We start from the raw sequence: 12,437 nt of genomic DNA, 5'->3' as shown, positions 1-12,437 counted from the left end.
AAATCTTGGAGTCATCATGAATGTTTCCTCTTTCCCTAATCAGTCACTGAGTCTTGCCATTTTTACTTCCTGACCACTTCTCAGCCATGTCTTTTCTTCTGCTTTTCCACTGTCACCGCCTAGTTCAGGCGTCGGTCACCTTGCCACCGAAAACATGCTCCATGGACAGGAGCATCAGCCTCACCTGGGCGTTTGTCAGAAACTGAGAATGCACGGGCACCTGGGTGGCTCAGTCGGTTAAGCGTCCGACTTCGGCTCAGGTCATGATCTTGCAGTTTGTGAGTTCAAGCCCCACGCCAAGCTCTGTGCTGACAGCTCAGAGCCTGGAGTCTGCTTCGGATTCTGTGTCTCCCTCTCTCTCTGCCCCTCCCTGGCTCACACTCTATCTCTCTCTCTCTCTCAAAAATAAATAAACATTAAAAAATTTTTTTTAAAAGAAACCGAGAATGCAGTGACTCCCTCAGCACCGGGAAAAATCCAAATTTGCATTTTAACATGCCCCCTAGGTGATTTGTGTGCACGTTAAAATTTAAGGATCACTGAGCTAGACTACCAGGGGCGGCTGTATAGTTTGCTTCCGCCATTCGGTTCCTTTCTGTCAGCATTCTCCCACACCTTTCTTTATGATAGATTGATCTGATTATGTCACTCTTCTGCTTAAAATGTTTCTATACCTTAAAATGTTTCATTATCTGCAGAATAAAATCCTATAGCAGATATGATGTTTTCAGTCTCCAATATGGAGTGGTCCCCAAAGATACAACCTTGTTTTTGTATACAGACCGTAACTTCCATGTCAGGTTTTCTATACTCCTGATGGTGGAAAATGCTTCTAGTTAGTTCTAGATGACCCCAGTCACTTTGTGTTTTTCTTAGTCATTTCACATCAAAACTCAGTTGGTCGTGATTTGCCCTTCTTTACTTTTCACCTCACTTCTCCTGGCATCAAAATTTCTAGGGAATTACTTAGTTGTATGGCATTGTCTGAAAGTTCATGGGCCATTCAGCGGTGTCTGTCTGTGCCGGGGCAGGTCTTGGGGCATGATCACCGCCCCTTGCTGGTGTTCATCAAGCAGCCAGATTCCCGTGTTTCTATACTGTCCCCGATGTTATGGTCTTTGCTGCTTTCTCTTGTGGTACTTCTCTGTGACAACCAGGGAGTCATGTTTGGGCCAGCTGGCTTTCTCTCTTTTTCAGTTAATTTATGAGCCCATCTTGGGGGATTGGAAAGACTTCAGTGCTTTTTTTTGTAGCTGAGAGAGATGTAGCGGGGCTGCCCGGATCCTCTGTAATCTAGACACTTCCACAGCTGTCTCTATTATCCTCTAGCATTTGTGCCTGGGCACCTGAGGCTGTTTGTTTTTTGTTTTGTTTTTTTTTTTAATTTTTTTTTTCAACGTTTATTTATTTTTGGGACAGAGAGAGACAGAGCATGAACGGGGGAGGGGCAGAGAGAGAGGGAGACACAGAATCGGAAACAGGCTCCAGGCTCTGAGCCATCAGCCCAGAGCCCGACGCGGGGCTCGAACTCACGGACCGCGAGATCGTGACCTGGCTGAAGTCGGACGCTTAACCGACTGCGCCACCCAGGTGCCCCGAGGCTGTTTTTTTTAATCTACTTTTCAGCTCTTCTTCTCACTTCTTCTGCCACCCAAAGTGTAACACTGTGCCTATTGGAACGTTTAGCAACTGGAATAGCAGATTTCTCCTCTGTACCATCAGTTTTTTGAGAACACGCCTTTCACAGACACTGCACATAGGCTCACAATCAATCGATCAATCATAAAGATATCCTACAATATACTTATAAAATGTTTTGTGCATTGCACAGCTCTTTAAAATTCTCACCTCTCCCCACCCCAACTCATTCCATTCACATAGAAGCCCTGTGAGATAGGCAAGGTAGATATCCCAGGATATCACCCCCAGATGGAGAAACCTTATTTCAGAGAAGTGAAATAACTTTCCTGGAATCACCTGATGCCTCAAAAGTACAGGGAAAAATAACCTTGAGGACTTCTGACTCTGGACCTACCAGTATTCCTTGCAATGTACTATATAGAAAACTAATTTCTAGTTCTCCCACTCAGCTCACAAGGTTTTTATGCAGATCGCTTAGATTCTCTGCATCCCTTGCCAATCACATTGCGAAATGCTTATGAGAATGATACTTTCTGCCAGGTAATTATGATGTGCTGTGAGCCCCCTGGGAGAGAGAAAAACTGTAGGTAGCATTTGCATTTCTCAATTCCTCATATTTTGTCCAGAAATTTCTTTCCACTTTATTTTTACACATTTTATTTCACCTCTTAGATATTAGGCAACCTGTTGGGAAAGGACTATTTCCATGCTTTCTTTTACATCTTCCTGGTAATTAGTGCAATATGGGGTAGACAGTTGGTACCTAATGAATGCATATCAAATTAATAAATAAAGAGAATCCTGTTCCTGTATTTGCTGAACCATATGAAAGGCTCTATATCTCTGTGAAGTTTGTGATATGTCTTGTTGCTTTATTCAAAAGTGTCTTAATTTTAATATCACAAGCTGTTTCTTAATTTAAACCACTGACACTCAACTTCAGAGTTCCAGCTGTATCTTGCCAGAGGGTAACATCAAGTGTTCTTGTGGAGGGCAACAACCTTCCAGAATGAAACAGCCGAAAAGTTTCACTTTTACTTGTGTAAAAAAATTACTTATTACTTGTGCATATACTATTTATTTATTTATTTATTTATTTATTTATTTATTTATTTATTATATGCAACAATCTAATTGTTCTCTCATTTTGGAACCTCTAAGTTCAGCTGTTGACACATAATTAATCACAGAATTTACTTATTTCCCCCAGATTTACTTAAATCCTTTCCAGAGAGCAACTTCTGGAAATCTTACCTAATTTCTCAAGACCTGATTTGAAGTTTCCATCTCCATGAAGCTTAAAATCTTTTTTGTTGGTCTCAAAAGAATGTGATCCTGTATTTTAAAAAATTTACTGTATTTTAGCATATGTATACTTCTACTGTTTTTCTGACCAAATTTGTGTTCTTTTAAGATCAGAAACAGTATGTTGCTTCTTTTTATGGCCTACAAAATGCCATATTTAACTGTCCAGAAACTATTTGAATTTGGTTAACTGAAATAATAAGCTTTTCTAGTTTTATTTTTGAACATGAGAAAGAGATTATTTCTTGGAAGGAATATTACGGTAACTATCAATTAATATTTTAATCGTATAGCCTACTTCTCCTTCTAAGATTCCATCTTTGTAACTGAGCTCTCAAGAAATACTGGAATACGTTTCAGTGAATATGCTATTTGCAAGAAAATTATGGGAAGAAGGGAAAGAGGAATCTCTGACTTTTTCCCCCTAGTGCCAGACTGTTCTGGGCTTCAGGATAGAAAGAATTTATGATTCACTCAAAGTTGTTTTCCACATATTAATACAATGATTTATATACCTCTCATTGCCAGTGCCTTAAATCATGAATGTGTCAATATCTGATATTCATTCTGCTCCTCTAAGAGTCTACTTAAACTTTCTGGAAAAGTAGTCATGGATCTTATGAACTGATAATGGGTAGCCCGATTGAAGACCCAAATCAAGAAAATTTCCTCTATAGAGAGAAAGCTACCTTTTAAACTAGATACTATCATCTAAAATCTATAAAGAGCTCACCAAACTCCACACCCGAAAAACAAATAACCCAGTGAAGAAATGGGCAGAAAACATGAATAGACACTTCTCTAAAGAAGACATCCAGATGGCCAACAGGCACATGAAAAGATGTTCAGCGTCGCTCCTTATCAGGGAAATACAAATCAAAACCACACTCAGGTACCACCTCACGCCAGTCAGAGTGGCCAAAATGAACAAATCAGGAGACTATAGATGCTGGAGAGGATGTGGAGAAACGGGAACCCTCTTGCACTGTTGGTGGGAATGCAAATTGGTGCAGCCGCTCTGGAAAGCAGTGTGGAGGTTCCTCAGAAAATTAAAAATAGACCTACCCTATGACCCAGCAATAGCACTGCTAGGAATTTACCCAAGGGATACAGGAGTACTGATGCATAGGGGCACTTGTACCCCAATGTTCATAGCAGCACTCTCAACAATAGCCAAATTATGGAAAGAGCCTAAATGTCCATCAACTGATGAATGGATAAAGAAATTGTGGTTTATATACACAATGGAATACTACGTAGCAATGAGAAAAAATGAAATATGGCCTTTTGTAGCAACGTGGATGGAACTGGAGAGTGTGATGCTAAGTGAAATAAGCCATACAGAGAAAGACAGATACCATATGGTTTCACTCTTATGTGGGTCCTGAGAAACTCAACAGGAACCCATGGGGGAGGGGAAGGAAAAAAAAAAAAAAAAAGACGTTAGAGTGGGAGAGAGCCAAAGCATAAGAGACTGTTAAAAACTGAGAACAAACTGAGGGTTGATGGGGGGTGGGAGGGAGGGGAGGGTGGGTGATGGGTGTTGAGGAAGGCACCTTTTGGGATGAGCACTGGGTGTTGTATGGAAACCAATTTGTCAATAAATTTCATATATATATATAAAAAAAATAAAAAATTAAAAAAAAATAAACTAGATACTATCAGTTATGAAATACATAACCCTAGTTAATATATTTAAAAATGAGATTGAGACTACATTTTCAGTGTCAGGGAACACATTGAAAACAGGTGAAACTATCTTCTCTATGTTACAGAAATAAGATAAGACAAGTTTAGGGCAAATAGGAGGTAAAATATTATAGTTGTTGAGAGTACTGAACTAGCTTGAAGGTATAAATGGGCTGGGGTTTTCCTGATACACTCAGAGTTAAGACCTGATGAGGAATGATGTGACGGTAGAGTTAAACTCCTATGTCTAGCAGTCTGGGCTGTGCACTTTTCAAATGATCAAGTATTCAAGCTGGCCAACACATCTCAGTGTACGGTGGATCTTGGTGTTATAGACTAAATATTTGTGTCCCCCCAAATTTATATGTTAAGCACCCCCCCCCCACACACACACACACTATGTGATGGTGTTTGGAGGTGGGGCCTTTGGGTGGTAATTGGGATTAGATGATATCATGAGGGTGGAGCCTCCCCTATTGGAATTAGTGCCCTTATAACAATTACTGAATCTTGCTTCCTTCTGCTGTCTGCTGTGTGAAGATACCATCTGAGACCCAGAAGAGGGCTCTCACTAGCACCGGACCATGCTGGCACCCCAATCTCAGACTTCCAGCCTCCAGAACCGTGAGACAGAAATTTCTATCGTTTATAAGCCACCCAGTCTATAGAGCTTTGTGCTGGCAGCTAGAATGGACTGAGACACTGGTGCTTCCTTCCTGAGTACTCCCTTTGTTAAGTAGAGTATGGTAAGCAGAATATGAGGAGGATGTTCAGGGAAAAAGGAAATTGTACTTGGAAGACCAAAAGCATTAGTGAAAAACCACATATATCCCTCCCCAGCTTCTTTCTGGGGCTTAGTGGTATGTATGGGTTTAGAGAAAAGCCAGACTGCCTCCCATGAAACAGCGTATCCAGGAACTTCTGTTAAATGATGATCCCACTCCTCGGCTTACCCATGGATTTCCTAAGGGTCATTCTAAGGACACGTTGTTTCCTACTGAATGTAATATGAGGAAAGGGAGGGTTCATATGGCTGGAAGCTCTAGTTGCTGTTAAAAGGAGTGCTGTGGGTTGAAGAGTGTGGTGAGTACATAAGCCAAGGATGTGGCTGGGTTTGCTATGTGTGGGAACTGGGCAGTGGGAACTAGGCAGTTATTCTTCAAGGATCCAATTTATAATAATTGATTGTTAGCCTTAGGATGGGTAAATCAAAACTTGGACAATATTGAACAGTTCTCTTATGAGTTTCGAGACCTTCCAGGAGCTGCAGTTGAATTTTCTGTAGCACAACAGTCCACAGAAGCAGGAAATCTCTTCAGTAAGCAGGGGTGGCAGTAACAGGTTGGTGGAGATGAAATCTCTCATATTCTTGTTTCTAATGTAGGGCTTTTATCTACTATTTTGACGTACCTGATACTTGTGAAATGGAAAAGGAAAAGTGCTTGAAAAATGATGACATCCCCCCCCCCACCCCAGGATTCCAGAACAATGTCACCTGCTATAGTCTAATAGCCTGTAATGGGATAAGCTAAGAGGCAATATGAGATTTTCAGGAGTCAGACATCCAGAAGAATACCAACTCAAGTGGAAATAGAGGCTCCCGGTACTAAACCTCTCTAGACCTACTCGCCATATTGGAGAGTGCATGATGTTTGGAGTAAAGAAAAATAAGGTCTTCCTTTCCCGGGATGCAGCAGTGGCCTTTGGGCCACACCAGAAAACAAAATTACTAGAGAAAAATATACAAAAACAGTAGAGAATAAGTGGCCAAAGACAGAGACCCGTGTAACCTGGAGTGGCTCGGTGTCGGGTTGCCCTAATGACATCTGGGGCAGAACTCCTTTCTGGGAACCTTCTGGTGGACAGATTTTATTCCAGAACACCACCTCAGTGTTTTCAAATACACATATCTTAGAATTGACCTGGAGGTGGTAGCATTGGGTAGTTGATAAAGTCTCTGGATCATGAAATGTCAGCTAGACCGAGCATGTTGGCATATCATCAGGTCATGTCTCCTTAGTTTCAGGAGGTTAAGATGTTTAAGATGTTTTTCAGTGAAAGCTGGGTTGTGGTAAAGTTGAAAGGTCACCTTTTACTTATCATCAGATATCGATAGGGTTGTAGGTGTCCTGGACATCTCATTTTGTAAAGACTGTCTTTTTGGAGCCTCTGGATCATTGGGCACTGATAATGTTCTTAGACAGGTAATATTCACATGGATCACTGGGGTTTCCTGGCAGAAGTAGAGTACCTATTTTTTAGAAAGATCTGGGACCCTTATAGGGGGAATGAAAAGCTTGATGGCCTCCTTCTCTGAGTTGGTGTCCATACACTTGTAGAACATCTTGTTCTTGAGTTTGGAGAGAGATAAGGACATAAAATGTAAATTCCGCATTATATATAATCATATTTGCAACATGGGGCCAACCCCTTGGGTTTATTGCTAAATGAACTTACCTAAGAATTTGTAGTGGTTGATATTAGAGCAAGGGGAATTCAGTACTCAGCAAGACAGGTAGACAATGATGGTGGCAGATAGTTGAGATCAAGAGAAATCCTGCGTTTGCAGACTTTTTTATCAGACTCTGGCTGATAAAAGCCTGGAAACAAAGGAAAATATAGACATCAAGTAACGGAAAGCACCAGTTTCTCGCCGTGCCCAGTTTAATGGCAGTGGTCTCTTAGATTATTGATATCCCAAGAAAGGAGCCAGGGGTTAGGACAAGGCAGTAAGTTGACAAAATGGCCTAGAATCTGGTCTTTGTACCTGCCATTAGCCCCTCAGACTGTGACTGTTCATCTCTAACGCAGGACCAGTCAGCCAGACACTTTGAGCACCATACTTCCCCTTCTGGTGGCTAAGGACTAATGTGTGACAGGGGCTGGAGCTGGCAGCTTTCTATTAGGGTGGGTGGCACTTCTCTGAAATGTAATCTGTCAATAATGGTGGACATCACAGTAAAGGAACAGCTGCTCAATCTGAAGGCACAGGGTATCCTTAGGCATCAATAGGGCTATGACTGACTGGCATAGGTTTTTCTGTCTCTAGGTCATGGTGGCCTGATCTACTAGCTCCTAGGAGCCTTAATTTCAAAGCTTGGGTTTTCTGAGTCTTTTATGTGACTGGACCACTGGGCAAGTGAAGAAGAGGACTCCTTAGAGCAGTGGGACACATTCCCAATCCCCTTGGATCCTGCCAGTGTATCATTGACTATCTCTTGCTAGGCTGGCCACAGTAATGCCACATGTCTGTGGTCTGTGTGGCCAGAGAAAGACCTCCTCCCTCTCTCTATTGTCTCTGCCTCATGAAAGGGCCAACATCTGCTGCCTGCTACATGCACATACACACACACACACACACACACACACACACACACACTGCATATGCTGCATTTAAACCAGGCACTTAGTGTCAGAATGACTAAAAAGTTAAGGGCATTTATTGGCTCAAGTCACTTGCTAATAGGAATAGGTTAATCTGGGCCCTTTATAAGTATGTAAGCCACCATTTAGTTTTGGTATTTTAAAACAAAATATATATTGATGCTTAAACATACTTATCACTTTTAGAATAGCTGGATTGTTCTGAATGAGAATACAAAAGAAATCTTAGTTTTCTACAAATTCCATAAAATATTAGGCAGAGTATAAAAGACTTAGCAATTTGGTCAAATTATTTTGTAAAAAAATATATTGTGGATGAAGTTGGTTGAAATTACATTCCTTGAGGATTTTGAAAACACTCTATCTTCAAATAGATGCCTGGTCTGCCAGATATGACCTATGTGAAATCCTGCTTTGATACAGGAGGATAAAACAGATAAAGTCTCAGAGATCCCTCTGTCTCTACAATACTAGGAAAATGCATAAGAAAGATTCTGCATTCTTCCTACCACAAAGCAAATAGTAAAGCCACACACTTGAAACATAATGTCTTAATCTTACAGGCTGCTGTAACAAAACACTACAGACCAGGCAGCTTGTAAACAATACACATTTATTTCTCACTGTTCTGGGAAGTCTAAGAACATGTCACCAACAGGATCATGTTCTGCTGGAGGCCCTCCTCCTGGTTCATAGCTAGTGCCTTCTTGCTGTGTCCTCACATGGTGGGAGGGGCTAGGGATCTCTCTGGAGCCTCGTTTATAAGGCACCAATCCCATTCATGAGGGCTCCATTTGTATGACCTAAGCATCTCCCAAAATTTCCTCCTCCCAATGATCTTTGGGAGTTAGGATTTTGCCATGTGAATGTTGAGGGTACACATTCAGACCATAATAGCACATAGCTTTTGTTGTTGTTGTTGTTGTTGTTGTTGTTGTTGTTGTTGTTGTTTTTGGTGACTTGCTATTATAGTCTAAGACAGTAGATAAAAGCAGGAGACAGGAATCCAGGTAAACTGACTTTTGATCTCTGCTGTGCTCTGTATATGCCAGGTTACTTTGGTTAAATCATGTAACCACTCTTAACCTGTTTCCTTACCTATAAAATGTAGATAATAATACTTACTTTTTTTCTGCCTCATCAAGTTGACATGAGGATCAAATACAATATGTCTAAAAGTGCTATGAAAACTGCAAAGCCTTTCTGAATAAGATATTCTTATTACTATCACTATTATCTTACTGATAAATTTACCTGAAAAAATTTATAGTGTTGATCAAGCTATTTAACATCTTTTACTCTCATTTTCTATCCTTATCCAGATTGGTCTCTAACAGCTCTTCCAGCTCAGCTTTGTTGTGTTCAATTCTATTTTTTTTTTCTGGTAACTATTGAATAATGTTTGCCCACTTGACAGAGTTAAGGGGGCACAGCAGATTTACAATGGCCAGCTTTGGCCAATAATGCTGAGGGTCCACAGCAACCACATCCCTGATGCAGTTCCTTGGAATTTTAATGATAATAATTATAACAATGCACAGTATTTGTTTGGTGCCCTGAGTTGGTTTATTTTTTACGCACAGCCTTGGGCATATATAAGTTTATAGGTTAGTTTGTGGACGTGCTTCCTGAGGAAGAATGTGCACGACTCAGAGAACTGATGAGTTAGCCAAGGATATTTAATTTGGTGGCAATTTCAGGATCAGAAATCACATATCTTGATCTTCACAGGGAAGGATTTGCAGTTATTATACTTTTAGTTTTAAAGGAATAACTAGAGGCACCTGGGTGGCTCAGTGGGTTGAGCATCCGACTCTTCATTTTGGCTCAGGTCATGATCCCAGAGTTATGGGATTGAGCCCTATGTTGGGCTCTGTGCTGAACATGGAGCCTGCTTGAGATTCTTTCCCTCTCCCTCCCACTTGTGCTCTATTTCTCTCTCTCTCTAAAAATAAAATAAAATAAAATAAAATAAAATAATAAAAAAGTAATAACTGAGTTAGTGAGAAAATGGCCTCCAAAGCTAATGCAGAAGGGTTGCCTTTGATGGTGGGATGTTTTGAGCTATCTGGATGGTTAGGAAAATGAGAAAACATCTCAGAGATGTAGGACCTTAGAACAGTGAACTGTTACGTTTGTGAACGAAAGACGTGCTCTGTGAGAATCCTGCCTATGCCTTCATTTTAGACGGAGCTTTTATCTGTTTATGTTTTCAGACTATAAATAGGGGTTCCTCTGGCAGAAATGATGATGGGGATGATAGCCACTCCATAACAATACCATGAATGTGCGTTACTTGTTCTCTGCCGGGCCCTAATCTAAGTGCTCTACACATATTCTCCCCATTGATCCTAACTACAATTTCATGTGGTGGGTACTATTATTATTTTCTCTTTGCACGCGAGGAAACTGAGGCACAGAATGGTTAATTAACGTGTTTGAGAGCACATAGCAAAGTAACGGACAGAGCTGGGGTTCAAATCCAGGCAACACTGAAAGCACACTTACCCAGTAGGACATACCACTTAATGCCATCACCACCAATTTGAACAACTAACTCTACTGATGTTTTTATAGTTGTGGGCATGTCACTTGTTAACTTATTTGATCCTGATAACACTCCTATGCAGTGGGTCCTATCACTATGACCCATAGTCTTATAGATGTGAAAACTAACGACCAGAGGAGGGGGCTCCAGAGTTTGTGCTGTTAGCTATTATACTATAACAAAATAATATAAAACAGTGATGGTAAACACCTTAAAAATAATAGCAGCAAGTACTTGTTGGGTGATTTTTACAGGCCAGCTATAAAATGCATTGTAAATATTATCTATATTATAATTATATTAAGTGGGAATGGTTTTAATCCCCATTTTACAAAGGACAAAATTGAGACTTAGAAAAATTAGGAAGTTTTCCCATCATCTCATAACCTCATAATTTTGGAACTGGAGAATCAAAACGTTGGAGACTGATTCCAGAGCCCATAATCCATGCATTATTTTATTTATTTATTTTTATTTTAGAGGGGGAGAAAGAGAGAGTGTGAATGGGGAGAGAGGCAGAGGGAGAGAGAGAGAGAGAGAAAGAAAAAGAGAGAGAGAGAGGGAGAGAGAATATCAAGCAGGCTCCATGCTCAGTGCAGAGCTTGACGCGAGGCTTGATTCCATGACCTTGGGATCATGACCCGAGCCAAAATCAAAAGTCGGATGTTCAACCGACTGAGCCACCCAGGGCACCCCTGAACACTGTTTTGAACTATGTTCAGCTCTGGATTTGAGATACATCATTATGAAGTATTGGTTTTGACCATGACATATATTCATTTATTCATTCAACAAGTATTTATTGGGCACCTATGTACCAAGTGGTATGTCCCCATGGCTTCTAGAGAGGTTAAAAAAATAGTGCACAATGTTTCCTCAATCATAGACAGCCTCCAGAACGATAAATAAATTATGGCGAAGATGTTTAATCAAATGCAAAGGTAGGGGCACCTGGGTGGCTCAGTCGCTTAAGCGTCCGACTTCGGCTCAGGTCATGATCTCGCGGTTCGTGAGTTCAAGCCCCGCGTCGGGCTCTGTGCTGACCGCTCAGAGCCTGGAGCCTGTTTCGGATTCTGTGTCTCCCTCTCTCTCTGACCCTCCCCCGTTCATGCTCTGTCTCAAAAATAAATAAACGTTAAAAAAAATTAAGAAAAAACAAATGCAAAGGTAGATCATTCTAGGCTTGATCCCAGAATATACTTAAATTCACTAATTTCATCTTAAAACAAAATATTTAAGTTAAGCAGCAGCCAAAAATTCACAGAAATACAAATATAAACTGATCAGGGTAACAAGTTCAAATGCTTTCATAAAGAGCCCCCTTCACCACCACCCCCCATTGCAATAACTAAGTCATTAAGTCACAGAAATTACCTCATTCTGGGTTTTGAAAGCTCACTGAATAGGTTTTCCCACTATTTTACTTGCAGAGTGTGAATTGGAGAAGGCCTTGGTCTTTGTGATGAGAAACTTTCTGGGAGCCACGAGTGGCAACGAGAAAGTCAGTCACTTTATGACTAGGAGAGGTCACAGGTGTCCTAGCCAAAGGGCCTTTGGGTGATCAATCCTATCCTCCCTCCCCTGTTGACCTTTTATTTACTTCTAGTGTTTCCTACCTGCTTGATGGCCTTGGGTTTTTCATTTCAAGGAAACTAATTTCTTGGCAGGTGTTTTTCGTTTAGGTGTAGGAATAAGTCTAGTTGTTTTTTTTCTTCTGAGTTTTAAGAACAAAACTATTTCCTAATTGTGCATTAGCTGTGAACTATACAGGTTTCATAAAACTTTTGTTAACTAACCAGCTGGCAGAAATAGGGCTACGTGGCTAAAGGTGTGTATCTATCTATCTTCCTCTCAATTTCAAACATGTGGC

Source organism: Lynx canadensis, chromosome C1 (assembly GCF_007474595.2).
Source record: "Lynx canadensis isolate LIC74 chromosome C1, mLynCan4.pri.v2, whole genome shotgun sequence".
Lineage (NCBI taxonomy): Eukaryota > Metazoa > Chordata > Mammalia > Carnivora > Felidae > Lynx > Lynx canadensis.
This window is presented reverse-complemented; position numbering follows the sequence as displayed.